Source organism: Ambystoma mexicanum, chromosome 4q (assembly GCF_040938575.1).
Source record: "Ambystoma mexicanum isolate Mex_15411 chromosome 4q, UKY_AmexF1_1, whole genome shotgun sequence".
In the NCBI taxonomy this organism is placed as follows: Eukaryota; Metazoa; Chordata; class Amphibia; order Caudata; family Ambystomatidae; genus Ambystoma; species Ambystoma mexicanum.
This window is the reverse complement of record NC_090928.1, coordinates 92,665,521-92,691,833: the sequence shown is the minus strand read 5'-3', so window position 1 is coordinate 92,691,833 and position 26,313 is coordinate 92,665,521. Positions and strand designations below refer to the sequence as shown.

General features: G+C 45.5%; 1 protein-coding gene across 5 annotated transcripts in view; it reads left to right on the top strand.

Annotated features, from left to right (window-relative positions):
• RIN2 (Ras and Rab interactor 2) overlaps nt 1-26,313 on the top strand; it is a 1,069,632-nt gene that overhangs the window by 196,838 nt on the left and 846,481 nt on the right. Inside the window, exon 1 of one of the 5 annotated variants that reach the window (XM_069607526.1) lies at nt 14,754-14,847. The exons of the other annotated variants lie outside the window; for them this stretch is intronic. The gene's annotated coding sequence lies outside the window, so the exon portion shown is untranslated. Of the gene's footprint in view, nt 1-14,753; nt 14,848-26,313 lie in introns of those variants that run through there. 5 annotated transcript variants of the gene reach the window in all.

Genomic DNA, 26,313 nt, shown 5'->3' with positions numbered 1-26,313 from the left:
GTTCTATGGGACTCCATGGAACGGGAAGTTACCGGCATCTCCGTTGCTCGTAATATCCCAGTAATACTGGGCAATCGGATGGCGGAAAAGGTAAGGCAGTTTTGCTGGTATCCCGCCGGAATTACCGTCAGGATACCTGCCAAACCGTAATGAGGGCCATATTCTCTATATTTTCACAGTGCTAAGAGAGGGTTTTCATTGCATCTCTTCTCCCCTTGTGCCTTTCTGAGCTATCTTGCTGACAAAAGATTGAGTGTGAAAAGGTTCTGCTGCGTGCGACTCCTTGAATAAGTTGCCATCAATATTTTACCTATGGTGTTTGGCAGGAGTGACGAAGTTAAGTGACTGAATCATACATATTGTTCACATTTGTGCGTATGAAAACTTTGGGCCGCTTAATAATGAGCTGTCTAACAGCAAACCCGGTTGTTTTGCTTTTGTAGAAGGAAATGTCTAAATAAACCTGGCTGAACTGGATGCTTTCACTGCATTTCCATTGCACGTGTACAAAGGGTTAAAAAGGGGGAAGTCTGATGCGCGCCAGAGGCTTATATTCTTTCCTTACTTTCTCTGCAACAAGAATTCCCAGCGAAATGTGTTACCCGACCCCCACATACAGCTTGGCATCTGTACAGCTGGATCTGTTTACATCAAGAGCTTCAAAGCAATGTTGTGCTGAGGGTGCCTTATTGTATTACCCCCTACATTCTCCATTCCAGAGTTGAATTCCAAGCTATTTTTCTCAAAACAGAGAATGTTAAAGGAAGCATGCACAAACCTTTTAGCAATAGTAATATGCACGTATGGTTAAAATACAGTATGATGTTTTTTTTGCCTGTACTGCATAGTTCACTTCAAATGAATATGTCCTGCATAACATGTTTTCTAGGTAGAGTATATTTGAACACGTGGCAATATAATATGAAATTACTATCTTGGTGGAATCTGCTAGAGCGCCAGTTTGCAAATGATTTGACTCACAGACGCACCTTTTAGGTAGCAGAATTCTGGCTTTCTACTGGGAACTTGTGTTCGTGATCAAAACAGTGCTTCATGCAGCAACCTCAGGCAAAGGTCAACCACTGTTCTTGACATAAGCCGCTGACTAGCCTACAATATAAACGTTTGTTTGGATAAGGCACATAAGCCACACTATTGGAAAACAGTTGCATCATCGTTGGCCTCCATTTTTCTTGAACACACATCTTCATGATCTGTGGGGGTAATGCAGTAATAGTATATGAATTTAGACCTAGATCAATATTTCTGTTAGAACCTTGAATCGTCTGACTTTTGGGCCATTCGGCCAGGCTGAACTTCAGTCGAACCTTTTAAGTCAAAAGCACCAAGAAGTTCAGCTCAACACTGTTGAGCACCAAAGGGAAGTAATCTGGGTATTTTGAAGAGGCCCTGTCCTCTAGGTCCTCCTTAAAGGGTGATAGTTACTTTTAAGACCCCCGTCTTGTGTTTTATAGACATATCTTTGAACATAGACAGTGATAATGAAATCTTTTGCCTAAACACTCCTGCTTATCAACTGAGAGTGCCTTATTTTCAGGTTTGTGTCTTTAATGTTTTTGATTAGTTGTGTGCATCACTAGTTTTTATTGAAGTTTCTTTTTTCTAGAATCTTGATTGGACATTATTTTATTTTGGTATTGCCCCTTCATTAGTGTTTGCGTTGCAAATGTATGAGCTCACTGTCCTCCAAAACGGTATATCCTGTCCATAGCCTACACTACTAAAAGAAGCGAATGAGGTATACATTTGGGACTGTGCCTGTTTCACCTTTATGGTTGGATTTACTGCTTGGTTAGTAGTAGTGTGGGGCCAAGTAGGCATTTTAGACACTACTTTTCCCTGTTCTCCTGCAAAGCAGTAGTCATTTCGTAACAGGCAGTACAGCATGCCGTGCGCCTAAATATCCAATTCTCCATGGAGATATGGGCCGGTTATCAGAGCATTACCTCTATGGACATCACAGCCCGCTGGGTGGCCTTTACATCCAGTATTGGCCAAGAGGGGTCCCAGTAATGTAAGGGGGCAGAAGGTGGATGTGGTTTGGAAGCAGGCAGAATGGTGAAGGCAAGGATTTGAAGCCTGAAGCTACAGGATATTTGACATCTGAGAGAAGGTGGAGGAAGTGGAAGCACTGCAGATAAGGCCTCATCATTTTCCCTGGGCTTGATTGCTCAAATGTCCTTTATGCCTTATGCCATTCCAACTAAATAATCAGCAGTTGTCAATTTCCTGTGAAGGAAATTGTCATTGTGGCCAAAGAAGAGCAACAAAAAATGAATGGCTTCAATTGCAGACAGGCCACTATTTGCGACTGCACAACCTGAAGACCTAAGGGACCACACTTAGAAACTCTGCTTTACACATGTTGGATGTGCTACTCACAGTAGACCTTTAGATGGCTTTTTTTTTGTAAATCATATCAGTGGAAGCTGCTGTCTAATATCTGCTCTGCACCACCAAGGGTGTGAAATTACTGTCGGCGGAATGCTATTCGCAAAATTCACCATCAGAGCAAATTATTTCCCAATTCGCTACTATCAGACAAAATCCACTGCCGCCGCTGCCTCAAATTTAGTTGTTTTCCCAAATGAATTTTTTTTTAGAGATTGTGTAAAGTTTGAACTCAGACTTTTCCCAAATCATGGCTTCTATCATTCATTGTTCCCATCTTCAAAAAGGGAGATCCCCTTCTCCCGTCTAATTACAGACTTATTGCCCTAACAGATGCTTCTGCTAAGATTTTCTCTATTCCTGTCCTCCACAAGCTGCAGAATGTTATCTCTACACACAACACCTTATCAAAATGTCAAATCGTCTTTCGCAAATATATGGGTACAGCTTTAAATGCAACAATATTGTCTCATGTCCTTGCAGAAACCAAACCAAAAGAGTCACAACCAATTTATATTGCGGCCTTAGACATGTCAGTCACTTTTGACAGTGTTATTCGTGAATTACTGTGGGATAAAATGACAAAGATGGGTATCCCTTCCTCCATCATTCGCCTTATCTGTATGTTACATGAGAAAACCACATATAGAGTAAGGCCAAATCGCGAGGGGGCTTTTTACTGAAAATATGTCCACTCATGTTAAACAAGGGTGCACCCTTACGTCCACTCTTTTTAATCTATATTTAAACGATGTGGAGAACGTATGGGATGTAACTAACACTTTCACTGTTAGAATGGGAAAGATGCAGCTACACTGGATAGCCTTCGCCGATTATATTTTACTTCTCGAACCCACTCCTTTCGGACTTCAAAACAAACTTAATACCTTTTCATCATATGCATTTGATCATAATCTAACTCCTAACTCTACAAAATCTCAAATTATGATCTTTTCTGGAGGAAGGAAACGAAAACCTTTTAGGTGGTCGATTGAAGGCATTCACATGCATCAGCCACGAAGTATCAAATACTTGGGTTATACTTTGTCTAATTCCACTTCTATTGCAAATGGTAAGAAATTCTCAATCAGAAAGTCAGGCCTCTCATCTCTCAAATGAAAGTGTTGCATTCTAGGTACTGTACATTCTCACTATTTCCTTTGATTGATTTTTATTCTTTAAAAATAGAGCCTGACTTGCTTTACAAATTAGTTTTCTGTTTGATTGACCTTAGTGTGTTTTTAAATATACTAGAAGGGCAGATTTGGAAGTCGACGCTCCATTTAGCTCCTTCTGTTCCTAATTCTATAATTTGTCATGAATTGGGATTGACTTCACTAGCTACTAGATACGAAGGGCGAATGTTGAATACTTTTGTAAAAATTCTAAGGCCTCCCGTCAATTCACTTTATCAAGAACTACATGATTTGATGGGTTCCAATGGACCCATCGCTTTTATGTCTTATTGCATGAGAAAACAAGCTTTGTTGTCTGAATTAGAAGTCTCTGTTGAGAATCTAATGATCCGCCTAGCATATGTTAAGAAAAGGTTATTTGACATGGATTGGACTCTCACCATTGAAGCACTAAATAAATATCAATTGTATACAGAATATGCGAAATTCGGTAGGAAAAGAAATTTACACAGCTTTTATTTAATCTCCTTTCATGTCCTAAAGTTCAATTACTCTGTTTGTTTTAAATTAAATCAATTTCACACCAGAGAAAGAACTCTTTCCTGGACATCTGACAATGTTACTCTTCTGCCATCGGAGTGTCGCTTTTCACTTTGTTATTGTCCTAAGGAGACGTTGAAACAGTTAGTTTTGGAGTGCCCCTATTTCCGAAATTAGAGATTGTTTACATTGAGCAACTTTATCACTTATGAATCTGAACTTTACATGAATTATTTATGGATGAGAATGATGTGCGGTGACAGTCAATCTTTATTGCACTTACTCGACTTCTGTTTAAAATTGATGAGGAACTATCACAAAAAGATCAAATATTCTCAACAGACCAGTAGTAATATGATCCAAACATTTTTTTTATTCAATCAGATTTTAAATCATGAAGCAAAGATGGTTCTTGAGTACTAATATCTCTAGAGTATTTGTTTTATTCCGCAAGAATTTGCACTTGTATTATTAGCCTTAAATTTTAGACTTGGAAACTCTACATTTTCTATTGTTTCGCAAATTGTAAGTTTTCTAATCATTGCTATGACGATTGCATTTTTTGCACAATAGATTTGCACTTTTTGCTGTTTTGCACATTTGTCTTTTGCACTTTATTCCATATGTATTGTAAACTATATTTGCCAATTAAGTTTAGCAATACTGTATATTTTATGTCTATGCCTGACTAGTTACACTAAAGATAATCAATTTGTTTTGTAAAATAGGAAAATCTGGGATAAATTGTAATTTTAAATTGTAAAGGTTGTAGAAAACCAAATACAATAAATTAAAAAAAGATATGGGTAAAAAGGAACATTTCATCTAAAAAAATAAATTTCAAGGAACAAATGTACTTTCAGAAAATCCAAAATTGCGAATTCCGCTCTGCAGGCAAATTGGCAAAGCAGACACATTTGTTCCAGAATTTACCAATCATTCACATTGCTAATTTCAGCAGTTTCATCCAACGCAATTCACCACAGCCTATCAAAGAGGCGAACAACAGGAATAGCTGTAATGAGAAATCTCTCCATTGGCTCCCAGTGGATGCAAGGATTAAATTCAAAACCCTCTGCATTCTCCACAATGCTTTCTGGGGCCTGGGTCCAAAATATCTTCAGCTATCCCTGCGCAAATACCTCCCTCTCGAGCTCTTTGCTCGTCTACCTCTAACTCCCTCAGGGTCAGTCGTTATTCAAAGAAACAAGCTAGGGGTATATCTCGGACTTCAGCTGGGGCCTTCCTCTGGAACAGCCTCCCTGCCACTCTGAAACTTGAGGAGAACCATCTCTGGTTCTGGAAGCACCTCAGGACCTTCCTCTTTGCTTCTGCCTTCGCCCCCGCTCTCTTGGATGCTGATCTGTTCTTTCTCGGCATCGTGCACCTGGCCACCCTCTGTCCTCCGGGCCCAGGTCCCTGCTCACCCTGCCACCCTCCCCCATTGTCTCTGGCCACCCCTTGCACTGGGATCTCTAGTTGTACCCATATTGTCACTCCACCCTTTTTCTTCCTGCACCTATTAGAACTACCCTGTGGCCTTAAACCCAGCACTTGCCATTTGCTGGCTGCACTATCATTGTTTGTTGCCTTTATTATTTATTTATTTATTATTATTTATCTGTTTCTCTTTTGCTCCGCACTTTCACTTCTCCCCCTTCCCTGCACTTTACCCCTCTCCCATGCACTTACGCGTTCTCAATGTTACTGAGCCTAGTAAGATCGTTGTTTTATTCTCCCCTGTACCCCACCCCTGCATTGTCGCGCTCTAAAATACTTGTGTATGAGCGCAATAGAAATACAATATCATATCATATAATAACAATGCAAGCTGGTCATCTCTCCCTCCGCATATCTGACCATTGCCACTATCTACAGGCCACCTGGCTCTACCACCTTCTTCCTCTCCGAATAGGCTGATTTCCGCTCCTCTCTCCTCAAAACCACCTCTAAACTCCTTCTCATGGTCAATTTGAACAACCATCTGGACTCATCTATCACGTCATCGACTCTCTTACGTGACCTTTGCACCTCACTCTCCCTTACCATTCTCCCTTCAGGTCCAACCCAATCGGCTGGACACACTCTTGATTCCCTCATCCACTCACATCTTCCCCTCTCCTCCCCACTAATCACCCCTCTCTCCTGGCTGCTGCCTTTGCATCCAGCTTCACCCCCATCTCTCCCTCCACTGCAGACTCTATCTGTGACTCTGCTCTCAGCAACTTCCATCTGCCCATTTCTAACACTCTGGACATTCTTGCCCCAGTCAAGAAGATCCACCTGAAACCTGCCTCTAAGCATAACACCTCATACGACTCTGAACTTGCAGCCCTGAAACGCAAGTGCAGAGCTGTGGAATGGAAGATGCAGACCTCTGAATCACCCTCTGACACACTGGCCTGTCTCCTGCTCCAAAGACAATACAGACTTTCCATCGGCACCAAGAAAAGGGCCCACATACAGGCGCGTCTCTCTGGTGCATCCAACAACAAGGCTGAGCTCTTTATAATGTGTAGGGAACCGGCCAACCCTTCCACAGTCTCTTCCTCACCCCTCCCCTACCAAACCCTCTGCAACGCATTGGCCACACACTTTACTACAAAAACTCAGGACATTCTGAGGAACCTTGCATGTCCCCGCCCTCCATCCCTTGCCTCCTGTGGCCTCCTGCCCTCCTTCATCCTTTCTCTGATGAGGTCACCAGAGTTGTTTGTTCCATGAAGGTCTCCACCAAACAGGTTTCCCTTTGCTACTCCAGAACCATTAAGGACAATATTGACTCTCTTGCCCCTGCACTTACTGATTTCTGCAACCACTCATTTGCCACTGGGTCCTTCCCCTCTTCCCTTAAGCACTTCCTTGTGCACCCCCTCCTAAAAAAACCTTCAGCAGACCCTACTTGTCCAACCAACTACCACCCTATATCTAGCAGCCCCTTCCTTAGGAAACTCCTGGAGAAGCTGACCTTCCCCTAACTTACCTCACACACTGAACTTGTTAGTTGTCCACACAACCATCAATCTGGATTTCCAGAGCATCCAGAGGCATGGAAACTGCTTTTCTGAACACCCGTGAAGAAATGCTCGCATCTCCAACTCTCCAGCTGTCCTCATTCTACTTGATGTCTCCTCTGCTTTTGACGCGGTCAACCACTGCATCCTCATAAAACGGCTCCATGATTCCCTGGGTATCTTGGAGCGGGCACTGGACTGGCTAACCTCCTTCCTCAGTGACCGTTCGTCCCAGGTTATTCTGGGCACTTTCTCCTCCCCTACGTCTCTCTCCAGCTGCAATGTCCCCCAGGATTACAACCTCTCTCCCTGGCTCTTTAACACTTATCTTGCTCCACTGGCACACCTCATTACCACCTTCTCCCCTATCTTCCATTTTTTCCCAAGATGACACTCAACTCTTATTCAAACTTCCCTCTGACCCTCTCCCTACTTTTTCCAGCATTCCGGACTGCCTATCTGCCATCCACTCCTGGTGCACTTCAAACGATCTCTGCCTCAATGCCTGCAAAAATGTGATCCTTCTTATTGGGACTCCTGCTCCTTTTTTCTTCCCCTCACCCTGGCCATCCTTTATGGGCTCTCTCCCATCTCCTTAATCTGAAGCCATAAACCTTGGAGTCATCTTCGACTGCTCTTTCCTTCCTCCCTCACATTCAGGACCTTGCCAAGAAGTCCCACTTTCAACTCTTCCTTCTCAAAGGAGTTCTCCCTTTTCTCACTTTCCCCCAGAAGCTGAACATCTCCAGAGCACTGGTTCTCTCTATGCTAGAATACTAGTCAGTCAAACAACTTTATTCGGCCCGAAAGGACCATCAAAGTACATCCTACAAGACAATTCTAAAAACAAAAATACGATTCTGATGCAAAATTACAAAAAGTCCACAGAAAATATAAGAAAGAAATCAGGGCAATTCAAACAAGCCATCCCCTTCCTGGGAGACCCTAAACAGTTCTTTGGGCTGGTAGTCAGGTCCCACCAACCCCTTGCTTCAACCAGTTCCCATGGCACCTTGGGCCCAAGGTTGTCAAATGTGCCCCTGTAAGGGGACAGTTACTAGAGAAGGCCCCCGAATTTACAACCGCAGATCTGGGTGGGACAACAGAGCTGAAAAAAGGGAGCATGCTGATTGAGATCCCACTCTTGGATGATTGGCCCGCCCGCCCACAGCTTCCCAGAACCCTGTTTGCTGTGCTGCGATCCCAAAATGTCAGTTTGATACAGTCCAGGGTATTCTTGCCCAAACTGGGAATTCTACGGCACCCGCCAGAGCTTCTCTACAGACAAACGGGCAGCCTCCAGAGGTTTTCATCCAAAATAGACATTTATTGAGTAGGGCATCCTTGGGCTCTGTCTTATTTACTGCCAGTTTGGGCACCCCCTGAAGGAAGACTGTAGGGCGTTGGAGCTTTCCTTGTTTCAGTAGCTTGTGCTGGTACCCAGACTTCCGCGGACCCAGGGCTTTCGACTCAGTGCAATCGGGGCCCATAGAGGAAGAGACCGGCACCACCGATGACAAAGACATTGGGCTTGGATCAGAGACCCTGCTATTCTCTCTGATAATGGCATGGGGGTCGCAAAGGCAGTTATTAACGGGCGATTCCCCTTGTGCCAGGTTTCGGTGAACAACAGACCCTTTGGCAGCAGGCAATAACAGGGGGACCCGTACCGGTGTACATTCCAGAGAATTTTCCAGGGATAAGAACTTGTGCCCTGCAACAGCTGAAGTGGTGACCTTGGGCTCCTCTTCCTGGACAGTTCCACCTCCCTTCCATTGGCCCTCGAGCAAAGTTTGTAACAGAGCCTTAATGCTGGCCAACTCCGCCAGAACTTTATTAATACTACAATAACCTTTTCCTGAATCTACTCTCTCCCTCTCTATGACCCCTCCAGCTAATACAGAACAGGGCAGCTATACTTATCCTTGGCCTCCAGCCCCAGGACCGCATATCTCTCTGGCCCTAAAAACTCTCCCCTGGCTCTCGGTTGCTGCAAGGATCAAATTCAAATCCGTCTGCATCATCAATAAGGCTGTCTGGGGCCGGTGACCACACTATCTGCAATTTACTCTTACTAAATACTCCCCCTCTACATCTGTATGTTCCTCCGATACAAACTCTCTGTGTCTCAAGCATTTCAATAAACAGAGTGCTGGAGGTCGATCTCAGCTCGCTCCCTCGTATGGAACAGCCTCCCCCTTCCTCTTCATCTTGAGCTAGATCTCCTCAAATTCCGGAAGCTCCTCGAGACTTTCCTTTTCACCTCCTTCCCTTCCTCCCTCCTCTGCTAATCCCATAGTCTCTGAGATTGGTGACAGGGCCCTTATATGTCCTCCGGGGCCCTGGCCTCCCACAACCAATCGCCCTCAGCCTCCGCCCTCCCCCAGCACTTGTCTTGGCACCCACTGGCCTATGCCACTATAGGCTTGCACTTACCTATTTATTGCAGCTGACTTCTCCCTGGAACATCCTCCACTGAGCACTTACATCTGCTGCTCACTCACAAGCACTTACTCACACTCCCTCTTCCCCTTTCCTGTCTCTCCACTTGCACGTTCTGAATGCTCACAAGGCCTATTAGGTCCGTCTTTATCCTTCAGTGATTTCATTGTTTTTCAATCCCATGCTCCCACCCTGCTGCCCTTTGGGCGCTTCGAAACACAATTGACTTGCTGTGTAAGCACCTTACAAATGCACAATAAAATAAAAAAATAAAATAAAAAAATAAAATAAAAAAATGCCTCAGGGACGTTCCCCTTTGGTGAACCTACTTCAGCTAAACCCGTCCTATTTTGTGAGGGCCAATGGCTTGGCAAGTAATGCAAATTGGACACAGCTGGCAAGGGACATGTTTTTATCCTTGTGTGGTGATATGATATGGCATTTGTAACGCGTCTATACACAAGTGTTTCAAGGCGCGACGAGGCAGGGGGGGGACAGGGGGGGAGACAGACAACGATCCTACTAGGCCAGGTGTCATTTAGATCGCGCAAGGGCAAGGGTAGAGGGGAAGGGAAAAGTGCAAGGGGAAAAGGAGAGGGGAAAGTGCAGAACAGGGTTATAAGCAAAAAACATTATAAATAACAAGGGCCAGCTGGTGGCAAGTGCGAGGTAAGTGCAGACAAGGGCTAGGGAAGGGGGGCTGTAGGGATACATACACAGTCCCGCAGTGCAGGGGTTGCCCGGGAGGCAGTGCAGGGGAGAGTGGTTTGGCAGGGACCGAGAACGGTGAGTGGCCCAGTTGCAGATTCAGTGCAGTTTCAGTAATTTTAGCAGGGGAGAGGGGGAGAGAAAGCGGAGGCAAAGAGGAAGGTTTTGAGGTGCTTCCGGAACCGGAGATGGTTCTCCTCAAGTTTCAAGGAGGCAGGAAGGCTGTTCCAGAGGGAAGCCCCTGCAGAGGAGAGAGATCTGCCCCCAACTCGTTGTTTGGAGAAGCGGCTGACCCTGAGGGAGTTGGAGGCGGATGAGCGAAGAGCTCGAGAAGGAAGATATTTAGGAAGAGAGAGTTGAAGGTATTTTGGCCCAAGGCCCCAGACGGCCTTGTGGACAATCCGAGGGTTTTGAACTTGATCCTCGCAGTCACTGGGAGCCAGTGTAGTGATTTCAGTCCTGGAGAGATACGGTCCCTGGGCTTGAGGCCAAGGACAAGTCTCGCAGTCCTGTTCTGGATGACTTGCAAAGGGCAGAGAGTAGAGGCGGGCAGATTTAGATAGAGGCTGTTACAGTAGTCCAGCTTCGAGAGAACCAGGGCTCTAGAGACAGTGAGCTTCTGGGGGAAGGAGAGGAAAGGAAGGATACCTCTGAGGAGGTGTAGCTGGTAGTGTGACTTCTTAGAGACGTCGGATATGTGAGGAGAGAAGGAGAGTGTAGAGTCGAAGATGACCCCAAGGTTTTTTGCCTTGCAGGTAGGAGCGGGAAGAGAGCCAAGAGTGGCCGGCCAGAGAGTTGCAGGGAAGGAGGGAGTGGGTGTGCCGATGAGTAGAATCTCAGTCTTACTGGCATTAAGGCAGAGGTCGTTGGCGGAACACCATTCCTGGACAGCAGAAAGACAGTTAGAGATGAGGGAAGGAGAAGAGGAGGCCGAGGGTAGCCTGAAGATGAGCTGGGTATCTTCTGCATAGCACTGAAAGTTGGGGCAGAGAGCAGCGATGCAGTGGGCGAGAAGTGCCAGATACTGGTTGAAAAGCCAGGTAGAGAGGTTAGATCCCTGGGGGACACCACAGGTAGAGAAAAAGATGTCAGAGAGGAAAGACCCCAGTTGGACCTGGGAGGGTCGAGTGGAGAGGAAAGAGGTCAACCACGCCAGAGCCTGACCAGTGACACCCAGGTTATCACGGAGACAGTTGAGCAGGATGCTATGGTTGACAGTATCAAAGGCAGAAGAGAGATCAAGCAAAATGAGAACACATGGAATGTTCGAGTCAAGGTTCAAGAGCAGGTCCTCACGGATGTTCTGGAGGGCAGTTTCCATGCTTCTGGCAGCTCTGAAGCCAGACTGATGGTCATGGAGACTACCAACAGATGCAGCATGGCGATTAAGATGGGAGATGGCCAGTTTCTCCAGGAGCTTGCCCAGGAAGGGAGTGATAGAGATTGGGTGATAGTTAGCTGGGCAGGAAGGGTTGGAAGAGGGTTTCTTAAGAAGGGGGTGCACAAGGGAGTGCTTGAGAGGGGATGGGAAAACTCCAGAGGCGAAGGAGTGATTGCAGAAGTCAGCAAGGGCAGGAGCCAAGGAGTCAATGTGGTCCTTGATAGTTTTGCAGGAACAGGGGTGGACCTGTTTTGACGAGACTTTCATAGATCGGACTTGTCTCGAAACCTCGTCAGCAGAGAAAAGGGGAAAGGCAGAGAAGGAGAGAGGAGGGGTGGCTGCAGAAGGGCCAGAGGAGGGGCAGGGAATAGAGGAGGGGAGGTGATCGGAGGAGAGTGAGGATAGGATGTCCTGAGTTTTAGAAATGAAGTGAGAGGCCAGTGCCGTGCAGAGGGCCTGGGAGGGGACAGGAGAGGTAGAGACTGCAGCAGGGTTGGCCAGCTCCTTGCAGATTTTAAAGACTTTGGCTGAATTGTTAGATGCTGCAGAGATGTGGCCTTGGATAAGGGCTCTCTTTTTGGTGAGAACGGAGAGCCAGTATTGCCTTTGGAGCAGGCGGCAAGCCAGTTTGTCAGGGGATGAACATGAAGCACGCCATTTCCTCTGTGCCACCCTGCAATTGCGTTTAAGGGTGACGAGATCCGAGTCATACCAGGAGTTACATTTGGCTTTGGGCTTCAGGCGGATTCTCATGACAGGGGCAAGAATATCAAGAGTTTCAGATATAGCAGAGTGGAGAGTGGATAGGGCTGTATCAGGGTGGGAGTCAGCCGAAGGGGGAGGAGGGGGCGAGAAGGTGGCAGCAAAAGCCTCGACTGACACGCGCTTCATGGGTCGGATGACCGCGAAGTAAGGTGGCCTTGATGAGGGTGGCTTTGCCTGAGGGGTATGGAGGGTGAGGTGGGAGGAGAGGAGAAAGTGATCACTCCAGGAGAGAGGAGTGGAGAGAGGGACAGAGAGGGGAAGGTCAGAAGAGATCAGGGCATCAAGAGTGTGCCCTGCAGAATGAGTCGGCCCAGACGCGAGAATAGAGAGTGAGAGAGAGTCACAGAGGTCGCAAAAGAGTCCAGAGGGGGGAAAGGAGGCATCCAGGTGGATGTTGAAGTCTCCAAGAAAGAGGAGTTGAGTGGTTGAGGACAGGAGTGAGGAAGAGAGGTCCGCCCACTCGGAGAGGAAGGAGGAAATTTGACCAGGTGGCCGATAGATAGTAGCCACAGTAAGGGAATGGCTAGGAGAGAAAGAGAGTCGGCAGACAAGACATTCAAAGGAGGAGTAGGTCTGCGTGGGAGTAACCGTGGCAGGAATCCACTCGGGGAAGATGAGGGCCACACCCCCCCAGCACGGTTGGGCCTGGGCACGGAGAGGATCTTGTAACCGTCAGGTAGGAGTGTGTCAAAGCTGGTGACAGAGCTGGCCGTGAACCATGTCTCAGTGAGAGAGAGTACATCAAGGTCCAGTTCCTCAAGAAGGCGGCAGATATCAGAGGAGTGTTTGACGGCAGAGCGAGAGTTAAGAGTGGCAATGTGGAGAAGGTTGCCATCTTTGAAGAACTTCCGGGGAGGGGTAGAGATCAGAGGTACGTCCTGCGGAGGTGAAGAAGGAGCAAGAGAGGGGGCAGGGAGGGTAGAGGCAAGGTAGTCGAGGACAGAGGAGGGGGGACAGCAGGAGAGGAAAGGAATTTGATGAGACACAGGAAGCGTCTATCAAAGAGGTGAAGGTTGGCCTGAGGGCCTTGAACCAAGACGGTCCCATTACGTAGACATTAATGATGGCCTTAGAGGAGTGGAAGAGACACAGGCCGTGGATTATAAGTGTAGCATTGGTTTCTTGTTGGCTTCCTTTATGGAGCCTTATTCAAGTTAGTAGTGACTGCTCTTTATCCATGTTTAACCATGTTAGGAGAGGAGGACTTGCAGCAAACATCACAAGCAGACGGCACTGTGCAATTGTGCAAGGATGCTTTGCTGCAGTTCTTGCAACATCAGTTGGAGAAAGAATGCAGACAGCAGGAAGAACATCCACCAGTCCACATGTTTCCACCTACACTGGAACTATCAAAAACAATACTGACAGCATCCCTAGGCACATTACTGACAGCAGGTGGAAGCAATGTATGCAGTGCGAGTGCCGTCTACATGGAGTAGATGTGTTTGAACACCCACACCAGTGAATTGAGTATTTTTAAATATAGACAGGTCATCAACAAGGACAGACAGCAAACAACCGGATACAGAGATGATTGATGCCTACGTACTGGCCTCATTTGTGAGATGGGATGAGGGGCCAGTATGGTATTGTTAAAGCAAATGGTCAGTCTGGCCACTGGCACTGTTGCGAGTTGATATTAATTTAATACGATGTACCTTCTGCAAGGGTGCAGCCAGAGAACGTTTTTAGTGTGGCCAGAGTTATTGTCTCTAAATACAGGCAAAACCTCTCAGTGGTACATGTTGAATAATTGACATTTAAAAAAAATGAACAATCACATCATTGTGGAAGACTTTGCAGTGACATATATCCGTAAGTAACCCACCCGCTCAGGTGATGGTGATCATTTGTTCTCCGGTACATGTCCGACAATGCACAATGGAGCTGGGTTCATGGGTGTAGGACATGGGAAGGCAGGGGGGACAAATCCCCCCCACAATTTTGAATGGGGGAGATACCATGCTATTTAACCCCCACAGTTTACCCCAGTTTGTGTGTCTCTCTGGAGTCTTGTGTTGTGTCTCTGAGTATCTGCAGCCTGTGCAGTGATGCGTGCAAACTTCAGACTCTGAAGTTTGCATGCAGTTCAGCAGCAGGCCAGGTACTATTAAAAGATTATTATCTGTTACAACAACAACTCTGCTGCTTGCAGGCAGCTCGCTCGTGCTTTCCCCTTTCCACCTGCCCCCTGCGCCTCTGCATTTGGAGCGTCACATGCGTGCCCAGCTCACCCAGGCCGGAGAACAACAACATACTGCACCTGCCCGACTCGAGTGCGCAGTGCACTGCTGCGCAGCTCCGACCTCAGCTTCCAGAAGAAGCCATTAGCCAGGCAGCGACATGTGCTCCTGAGAGAGTGTGACTCCTGCTCTGCTGCGATAACGACTCGACCAGTCCTGAGGCACCCTGAGACTTGACGAGACCCCACCCTAGCCTACTAAATAAGGTAAGTGAAAGTGGCACTGGCCCCTGAGTGTACAGGCCGGCCCGGGCGGCGAGTGGGGTCCGGGGCCGGCATGGGTTAGGGTCGGAGGAGGAGTGCTAAGCGGGGTGTGCGTGTGCCTGTCTGTCCGTAATGAAGTCCATAGTGCGAAGCATAACATGATTGTTCCAAATTTAAATGTGCCTGGCGCACATCAGTCCGATATACTCTATAGAAAGAATTCTGTCTGCATTGACCTTGACCGTGTGAAAACTGAATGCATTCAGACACAAAATGAGTCCCCCTCATATAAACTAAAAGAAACAGTGAAACATATATGGCACATGTTGTATGCACTATTCAACCAGCCAGGGTCCCCAGTGGCATTTATATGTCCTGTCCATTCTGCGGTAGCCTGCAATAAGTGCGTGGGTTAAGCATTCAACTTCAATACGCACACACAGTCACAATTTCAGCAGGAGAAACTCTGCCCCCTGCTGCTTAATACAAAAGGAGTGGCATAACAGTGCGTCCATTAACAATGCATACGATTAAATAATTCAAGTGCTAAAAGACATTTTGATTTGTGACTGTGCTATGTAAGTGTGTGTGTGCGCACGCGTGCTGTCTGCCTGCGTAAACCTCAGCCTGTGTGGGGAAAGACTGAGTAGGAGCGTGAGGTGAGCACGGGGTGTGACCGTGTGACTGTGAATGGCGAGGGTCAGGCAGGGGCGCCACCAAGGGTTGCTGGAGTGACCAGTGGGGGCCATCATGGCCACCTTTATAAAAATGCTGGCCCCCCCTGCTGGCCCCCATATCGGCTCTCCCACAAAAAAGCACAAAAAAAATACTTTTTTTTCACACTGAATTGTGCATGGACAAAAATAACAGCCCAGTTCAGTGCTAAAAGAAAAGTATTTTTTTTCTGCGGCCCGCAAAGACTGCAGTCGGCCTCCAGTCCCTTCCTTTGAAGAAGAAAGGGCTTATAAGGTCGCAGTTCAAAGACCCCTTGCCCGTACAACCAAGCATGAAATAGCAGGTCTTTCTGGCGCATGAGCCTACTTGTTGCTGGCACTGATGTGTTCTTCGCGTGGCTACAGAAGAGCTGCAGAAACAAGTGTGCTTGTTGCCTTACAGTGTGATGGTTACCGCCACATTGCTTCAACGTGGGTACCCACATCTTTGTGTCCACTACCTCCTGTCCTGAGTCCTCCAAAGATCTGCTGGCCACTCTGGCATACACAGCTGCCATCTTCTGCACTGCTTCCCTCCACCATGGCCTAATCCTACCGGTAGCCAACTCCAACATACATGGCTGCTGTTTCCTCTTTATTTATTCTTTGCTGACCAACTATGACCTCCAGCTCTACCGGTGTATGTGGCTGGTGTTTTTATGGTGCGCTTGTCATGGCCTTTAACCGTTCCTTACCAGTGGCCTCTTCTAGCATATGCAGCTGTCACGTGAAGGCTTCCTGGCATTCTTTCTGACCCTCCAGGCCCTTCTCCTCAGCTGCTGCTCTTAGTGCACACGTAACACATCTGCTGCTCTTAGTGTACACATCTGCCTGTGTCAGACCCTCCTAGATCTATGTCAGCACTCATGCCCGCCTCTGAGGCCTACTTAAGGGTAGGAATATGTATGAGTGATTGTATGCAATAACCTGTAGTACATACACTCTTAAGTCTAGCCAGAGTTGCCCTCTTTTGGTTTGGCCTACTAGCTATTTTACTCTAGCCCCAGGCAGTTGACGTCTACTCTAAGGCCTTCCTCTGTCTTTCCATTTCATCTGCCTCCATTCTTCTTTTGATCTCTGAGGGCATGTGTCTGAATGTCTCCATATCTCTGTGTATCTGGGGGAGCATGAACATTTTTTGACAAGAGCAAGACATGTTTTACTGCCGTTTTTGGGCAAAGGAAAGCCAACTTGAGTGTTTTTATGTGATGGTGGGGTTGGACTGGAGGTGAGGTGGGGGGGGAATACTACAGTGGGGCTGGCCTGGCTGGGTCTTACTCTGGCATGAAATGTTGTGCTCACATTAAGGTCGAAGGCAACATGATGAGTGTTCTTACAAGGTGAGGGCATGTTTCCTTATTTTGACATGGGTCTTTATTTTACTGGTGTTTAAGGTCAATGTCAACATTTATATAGCGCTTTCGCCAAAGCGATGTACAGAGAACAATTTACATCAAATGTATCACCCAGCCGAAGTTTGCACTCATTTAATGAGCTTTATTTATTTATTACATTTGTTGATATCGCCCAAACTCATAAGTATCACGGCGGTGGTTCAACTTGGTGAGCAGGGAAAACAGTACAGTACAGAGTAAGAGAGAGGTGACAAGGTGCAAAAGCAACATAACAGTACAAGAGCCATAGAGGAGGGTAGAGATCATAGAGGTCACTTTGAAATATGAAAGGCAGAGTTGACCTTGCCAGGATTTGAACCTGCGAATCACACTCGGATTACAAAAGCATGCGCTCAGGCTGCTGAGCTATCTTTCCGGGTAGCCAGCAAGAGCATGTTTTCTTTCTGTGGCATTGCAGTTTATTACTGGTGTTAAGACCAAAGGCAACATAAGTATTCTTAAATTGGAGTTGGGGCATTTGTGCTGCCAGCAAGGCTGTTTTATTACTGTGGCATGACATTTTCTACTGCCGTTAGGGAGCAAATATAACATGATGAGTGTTCTTATATGTTGAGTGGGGGATTTCTGTAGCCAGCAAGGATATATTGACAAACCACAAAATGTATTTATACATTGACAATGTATCCTAATGTATCAATGTACAACATGTAAATGCATTTCCCAGCTGTACATACCCTGTAACTAAGTACCCTACAAGTAACAGCGCCTCGATACCCAAGGGCTGTTTGTGCGGTATACAAATGTAAAAAATAAATAAATCAATATTTTCTTACTGTGGCAGGGCTTATTTCACTGGCATTAAGGCAAAGCCAACAGGAGTATGTTCTTACATGGGGAAACTGACATGTATTGTGAGAGCTATCATAAACATGCCTTCTTATAGTATTGTTACTGGCATTATGGACAACGCAAACATGAGTATTTTCCTATGTGGGAATAGTGGCATATATAGGTGCACCAGAATGGACATGTGTGGGCACAATCAATATGAAAATGCTTTTTTACACTCGCAGAGTACTGGGATCTGAAAGGGCTGCAAAGTGTGAAAAGTCGAGTTCTTTGACTAAAACACGGGTGGAGGGCGCGGGACGGGTGGAGTGCATGGGCCGGTTGGAATGCAAGGGTCGGTTGAACTACGGACCCCGAGGGCGTTCAACCTACCAATGCCTTGAGATCATACTAACGGCACGCTACGCGATATATATAAATGCAAAGTAATATAACATAACATGCAAAGAATGGAATGCACGAAACAGATAGAGGGCACGGAATTAATACTTACAAAAATGATTTGAGTGCATAGAACGATCTGAAGTGCATAAAACGATCAAAGTGCATAAAACGGTTGGAATCCATAAAACGGTTAGTGTGCATAGAATGGTCAGAGTGCATGGAATGGTTGGAGTGCATGGAACGGTTGGAGTGCATGGAATGATTTGAGTGCATAAAACGGAGTGAATGGAACGGTTTGAAGTGCATGGAATGGTCGGAGTGCATGAATCTAATGGAGTGTGCTCGATCTCAAGCACCTAAGGTAAACCACCATACCACATCTCCACGCTTATTCTCTTCTTCACACCACCACTCAACTAGAACACGGCGATACTATGACACCATTCGGTATAGCTGTTCTCATACCATCACTTGCCTCATACTCCCCATCATCCTAAATAATCACAGCTGGTTACACACCCCCCAGCCTAGGCGTTCTCCTCAGGCCTAACGCAGCCAGAATCGGTCTGGATAACAACCTGCCAGAACGAACACATACTCTTGATCTCCCAACCACCACAACTAGCGCTAATAAGCAGCTATCACACAAATGCCTCACCTGCTGCACACATATCCGGTGCTCACATGCACCTTATGACTCTCTCTCTCTCTCTCTCTCTACTGACTTGAACTTTGGTTCCCGAGGGTGTTCAACCTACCAGCGCCTTGAGAGCATACCAATGATATATAAGGTGCTATATAAATGCAAAATAACATAACATAACATAAAACACAATAAAATAAATTTAAAAAAGCAAATTTCCAAAGTGTCCTCTGTCCCCCCCAGATTTTATGGGTCTCCTACGCCCCTTGGCCGGGTTGTTTCATAGTGTGTGTGGTTGGAAAATTAATCGCTGAAATAGTATCTGAAAGGCCATGACCAGTTGCTATCTTGCCCATGACAACATGCCATTGCCATTTGTGCCGGTTGTGTTTTTGAGTCCTACTTCTGTCGCACTCACAACCACCGCTGTCAAATGTTCACAGGTTCTTGCTCAGGCTTCCTCCACACCTGTAGTTCTCGTGACGTTCCACAGAATGCAGTTACACCTACGCTCCCCGGGCTCTTTTAAAAAGCAATTCCACTATTTGATATGCAATGCAATCCCACAGAGTGCAACAAGCTCCTAAATGTCACACGTTATATTGCAGAGCACTGCAAGCTCGTGTGTGGGTAATCTCCCTGAGAGGACAACCACTTCATCATGGCTTACTCATTCCTTCCCCACTGCACAGCCACCTACAGGGGGGAAGGGTGGTGCTGGAGCAAATGCCTTCCCATGACAGGCTCTGTTAAGTCTACCTCTCCCAGCTGAGGTGCACCAGTCAATTCAAACAGTAGGTGCCAGTGTGCTTCTTCACACAGACTTGTGGCTTTTGCCCAAATACAGATGCTGCCTGGCATATGCTGCCTCCAGCCACTTTTTGGGTCTGTGCAGGATTACCAGCTGCAATATTTTTCTGCAACTTGGCATGGTGTGCCTAACGACTTTGTGCTGCACCCTGGTCCTGGAAGATGCTAGGCACCACATTTTCACCACCACTGGAAGGGGCTGAGGTTGAAGCGAGTACATTGGTGAAATGAGTGGGAGTGGGTGACTCATTCGACAAGGACATTTCTTTGCACCTTTTTGGCGAATGTGGTTGTGCATGGTGCTTGTCTTGCCACAGCCCTCCAGCTTTTAGAAGATTATAGAATCGTCATCTCCGACAGTGTTCCCTGGAGGCAGGTCAGACACTGATGCACCCAGGATCATAATGATAGCTTGAAGGGGAGAGCATTTGATGTCTTGAGCTGATGTACCTTCCTTGGTCTTCTGCAATTTCAGGAGCAGTAGGAGACTCCACAAATTCTTCAGGTTGGTCAACCACCTGCTGATACACTCTCAGAGACCCCCTATTGAGGCTCTTCTCCAACATGATGCTCCGCCACAAGAGCCGCCCCCCCTTCACACCCTCGCCCTGCTGGGTGAAGACCACATCATGCTCTACAATGACCCCCACCAAGACAAGAACTGTCTGACTGAATCCCTTAAGGGTTCTTGTAGAAACTGGCTACTCCTGCCACTTGAGGAATATGTCTATGCCCTCTTCCCTTGCCTTTTATATGACTTCCTCCTCCACCACAGGACCTGGTGCTGTGTGGGCCTTCAAGAGAAGCACTGCCTCTCTTGCTTTCTTGGGATTCTCCAAAGGAGGCCCTTCCTATGTTTCCAGCGGGGCATCCTTTAAAGGCCCTGCTCCCTCCACCTTCTCCTGAGGCCAGCCACATTTCTTCTGCCTCCCCTGCCAACTGAGACGCCTTGTGGTGTTGTTTGGCATGTAAAATGTTGCAAGCAAACAGCACCAGGTGCCAAACCCTCCTCGTCAATTTTTAAAGGAGAAATGCGGTTCCCAACTCCATTGCTTCCAAGTGATGTGCGCATGCCACTCACCTCCTGTTACCAGAACTCTGCATTTTGGAAGCTAGTGAGCCAGAGGATCAAAAACCCCAGATAATCGAACCAAACTATTAAGGCACACAACACTACACTTCTGTATTGATACACAGGGCAAGAATGACAAATCAGCAAATGTTGAAGAGGAAAACAACAAACATGCTCCAGCAAACGCGGAATGGGAAAACAACTTTTTGGGAGTTTTTTGATGCTATGAGCAGGGGTTGGAACAATATTTTTTCTTTTACATTTGGATCAGTGTGACATTTGGGATGAACGACAGGGGAATGGGCCAACAACACTAAACTACACAGAACAAATGCTGCAGTTTGAAATGTGTTCCCAAATCGGCTCAAAACACTCCCTAAAACTTTCCAGTAGTGCGCTTGCCCTGCAGATCACCCCCTCACAGCCTTGCAAATCCCAAGAACAAAGGGAAGTGAATTGGTCCTTTTATAGAGTCTCAAACTCCATTTAGGAGATTCAAGGAATTTTGATTGAACTCGAACAATCCGCTCAAAAGGGCTCAGATTTGTTGAAATAATCATCTAGGCTACTAATTGGAGTATGAACCAATGAGAGAGCATCAGGAACCCTCTGTGAGATCCACCTAGGATTCAACTGTGCCAAAAACATTATACACTCTTGAAATAGGGCACATTTCACTGAACAGATATGATTTTCCACCAAGTCAAATCTTTGGAAGTTTGTACTTGCATAATGGAGAAGATTAGAGTCTATTCATTTAGGCCTTGAGAGGCAGGATATTAGCTACATGGCACTACTCCTGGCAACTTTTAGAACACTGTTCTCTCCCAATTTACTTTATTACCAGTAAGGGTTGCTGTGCAGACTTTGTATTGCCACTTTTAGCCTTCTGTTTGAGTTCCTTGAATGCTTGAGAGGGTGCCTTTCCTCCATATAGATCCTAGCATGTCCCTTCTGGTATGTTTTTTTGATCTTTGTACTAAGCCAGGGTGTCTAGCCTAAACTGTCTTAGACATAGCTTCGGTTTTGTGAATTTTTTACAGTTGTTTTTACTTTACTACATTTTTATGTTGTCTAGTATTTTAATTCCCTGGGCCTTTCCATAGTGTTCCTTTCCTGCCCTCCCTTGAAAAGCTGTATGCTGGCTACACGTAGCTGTTACCGGCTACACATGTCACTTAAGTAAGCTATTATGCAGTGTGCATACCTTCTTTTTAACAAAGATGCTCATGGGGCAAGATTGTCTGCATCTGTTCATGCCTAGACCATGAGTGACCCACAAAACACTGCTGGTCATCACATTGATCATAAGGCCCTCTCTGTGACTGTTCTGTATGTCATTAAATGGATAATTGCTTCCCCTCTTGTTCCCCATGAAATATATATTCATCTGCAGACATTCCTCATTATGTTTTTTGCCGAACTACCCTGTTATTGCCTTTGTAGTTCAATGTCTTAGGGAAGAGAACCCTTCTAAAAATATCAAGTAATTTCTGAGGCAAAGAGCCACATCCTTGACTTCATGATATGGTAAGAAACCTTTGCTCTTCAGATTAAAATACACAACAATACTTATAATGTAATCCTAATTCACTAGGTGTTCTGTGGACAACATTGTCTTGGTTTACTGACATTTAAAATCCTCTTTTTCTGATCTGTTCTCTCCATGCTATAAAATCCCCTCTTCAAATCGAGCCTCAACTGGTGGTGAAATAGGTGTCATTATTCATGAAAAAGTGCCTGCATGAAAACTCAAATCGCACATGCAGTCCACCCTGGAAGCCCTTACTATGGCAAGGCATACATTCGTTTTCAAAAATTGGTTAACAGAGTTTGCTAATTAAAATGTTCTTGATTAGGATACAAACAATTTTCCCTTCGGATTTTAGGAGAGGAGTATTCCATCTTTGTCTCCACATGGTTTTACAGTGATAAACAACTATTTTAAATATATACACAGAAGTAAAAGGAACACTGTGATAATCACACTCACTGATTCACTCAGCTGTTAAGTGGTATCAGTTTAAACGATTGGTTGTGACCAGCCATTGGACTGTGGGGTGCATTTAAAGACCCTAGACAGAAGCCCTTCTGACTTGAACAACGGAATTTAAACACTGCCACCAAAAACGGCCTTGCTGTGTTTTTATTTCATCTGAATGACAAGAAGTTCTACACTGCAACCAAAAATGGACTTGCTTTACTTTCATATCACATGAGGGGCAAGAATGTCAACAGCTTTTGATCTCCCTTGCACAGGAACAGCAGAATAAAGCCTGCACACGTGTGAAAAGAAAAATGGCTTTAAAAAGCCACAGTGGAAAGATAGCACTGCTCACGCAGAAAATGTCATCGAAATATAATGGGGGGCGGGTTGGCCCAAGCAAAGGTACATTATGTTCCAACCCACAAGACTCCAGTCACCTTTGAAGAGACACTTACTACAGAAAACCAGTTCTGGCATGAAAGCAGGAACTCATGATGACACAGCCCCACTTCCCGCTAAATATCACACCTACTAGTAAACCATCCCGCAATAAAATGCGATGCTGCTGAGGGCGTCATAATTCCCTGCTCTGCTAGACATGGAGGCACAAGCCCAGAGATTTCAAAGGAAGAAAAGTGTGGCTAACGCCCTTCCTGCCCGCCCCTCAAAGAGCAAACTGAAAAGTTCAAAGGGACTAATAAAATCTCTTGTTACCGGCTGAGGCCAGAGGAAGACAGATGGCTGTGGGGGGGCCGACACTACCAATTGACTTTAAAAGAATGATTTCATTTTAGGCATTTGTCACAACATTCAAAATGAGAATTCATTTTGTTTTCTGATATTTTTTCATGTAATTTCCAGACAGCTTTAAAGGTATTAATTGCACTTTCCTAGGACTTTGGGGACTGTAATGGCCAATTAGTCTAGTGTTCTGGCTGCGCGAAACATGTGACAATTATGAGATTTGATGAAAAGATGGAAAATGAAATTAGGAATTATGAAAAGGACGAAAATATGCCAAATGGCCATGGTTCCTCGTACAGAGTTGGCGATCGGCTTACATAATTCCCCATGACCAGCTAAAACCGCATATCTGTTTCATATGGAGGTGGCTAGTAAAAGTATGAAGTTATGATACATAACTAGTTTTTGCCAAAATGTTGAGCTGAGAACAAAGCAGGGTAATAAAAAAAATCCCTGATCCAATCATGACTGGGGGCAGAGAGACAGAGAGAAACAGTCCAATCCGGGCAGCAGGTATAATTACAGGGAATTCTCCCAGGATTGTAAAATTAGTGATGTAATTTCTGCTATATAAGGGGGCTTAACCTTATCATCTTTGAGAATGCAGTCACTAGACTGCTTGCCCTAGCTGTCCAGAGTGTCCTGAGATCCAGCTGGCTTTCCTGAATCCCAAACCAAGGCTTGCTTTGTAAGTATAATCTACCCCAGCCCTAAATTGCATAAGCCCTTCATTTTTGTAGCCTTGCATCCAATATTTCTTCCATTGAAACCCCCATTGAAACCCCCCAAAATTGTCTTTGTAATTCAGTCACCTTCCAATTGAATAATCTCTTATTTGCTTGTGTATGTTAGCATATCTCCTTTGAAAAACCTCTCAGTGTCTGTGTAAATCCTTAGTATATTTTTCCCTCATTGAAATTCACGGTACAAGATTGTTGAAACCATCTTGTACCTGGTGTTGTATTTAATTATTCCAGCCATTAAAGTGTTGCCTCAAAAGAATTAGCCTCCTTCTAACTGAAAACTGAATTTGTCCGTGTATTGTGTGCATTACCAAACAAATTCCCGTTTGCATCTGTTCTATTAAACCCCAAACCGTTGTCCCATTGTGAGCAATCCCTTTTGCCTAGTAGTCTACCTGTTATGTGCCTCTGGCCTTGTCATTGAAAACCGATTTTCCTATTTGTAAGCTAATGCCCTTTGATGAGCTGCCTGTCAGTGTAAACCCAATGCAAATTAATTCCCATTTGACACTGTAGTTTTCCCTTTTGCATTCTTGTGGTGGTGGGCTTTACCCCAAATCCGATTTTCTCTCTCTATTCCTACTCCTTGCCACTGCCTTCCATTCAAAGGAATCAAGTTTAGCTGATGTTTGTGAGTGAGTGTTGCAGGAGGGAGTGCTAAACCGTTAGTGCTATCCCATTGTAAACATTTTTCTTTTTCTGTTTTGCCATTAAAGAACTGCATTAATTTTAATGTGATATCTTAATCTAATTGTTTTGTAGAGATTATTGCATTTTGTGTTGCCACAACATTGGGGGCTGTGAAATTGTTTGATTTTCCTTTTTTATTAAATAATACATTTATAAATATCTTATTGATAAACACTGGCCTGCTTCCAGTCCATTGTGACACAGGCTGTTTGTGGAGGTTGGCTGCGAGACCGTTTGGAGGCCTACTCAAAAAATAATCTGTAGTTTATTCAAATAAAAAGCGATTTATTGTGCGCCACATCCATTGTAGGGGAAGGAGTTCCCTAGTTGGTTTGTGCCATGTAATATAATCTGTGACAGGACGACATTTTCAATACGTAAAGAAGCTGAACAGGTGCAGCTGTATTGATATTTCTCATCACAAGGATTGTCATACTAGTTGGTTTTCATTCGCCTCTAGGCAGGAAATGTTTACATACACACTTGAGTGAAACCACACATTTTTATGCAAAGCCACATACATGTCCTTTAATTGATTCATAGGGCTCTGCTCTGAGCCATATCTTTACCTCAAGTGGAATATATAGGTCATGGCCTGCTACAGTGATTATCTAAACCAGTGCTGAATAGTTCATCATGAACAATTCCCCACAATTGAAACTATTTTGGTTATTTCGAACCCGCCAGCAAGTCACACTCTTCTGCAGTCTCTCTGGGGGGTGGTCCTCGTTTAATTTTATAGGCATATTTTTCTGAGGCTTGTGGATCTGCTTAGATCACATGCTATGCATAGGCTGATATCTAGTGGTAGTCAAAGAGTATTGCATGACTTGTCAAAACTCAAAAAGGGACGTTGACTGTACGTGTTTCTAATACTATCCCTAGTGTGACGTCTACTGTACCCATGGGCCATCATGCATTAAGATCCCTCAGATTGTTTCTTTATGCCATCATAGTCGGTCACGTGTTGCAGAGATTCCTGGCTAAATGCCATTGTTAGTCCAAAGTTTAATATTATATTGGTCATTACATTGCGATTTTGGCTCCCGCTTCCAAGCAATCTTCAGCAATGCTTGAAGGACATGCTTCGAAGGAAAATCTTCATTCGAGGGACACTGACTGCGGCCTACACAGGCCCCTTGGTGGGCTTCACCACTTTACAGTGGGGATAGTAGGGAGAGGACGTATACTTTTTGTCTCGAGAATGTCAATTTTCCTCACATCACTTCCCATTTATTGGAATGCCGCCTTTCACTTCCATTCTGGAAAATACTCCTTTTAAATGTTGCCCTTCTTGTGGTAAAAAATATCCCTTGATGTGCACGCACTGGGTGTGCAACCGTTGTCTTCCATGGGATCACAACGAAAAGCATTTCAAATCTTGCAAGCTTTTCTAACCCAAGACCCTAAAAGATTGACACATGTAAAATTGGGCCAACCACGCCATGCAGGCCGAAGCCTCCATTGACATGGCGGGTG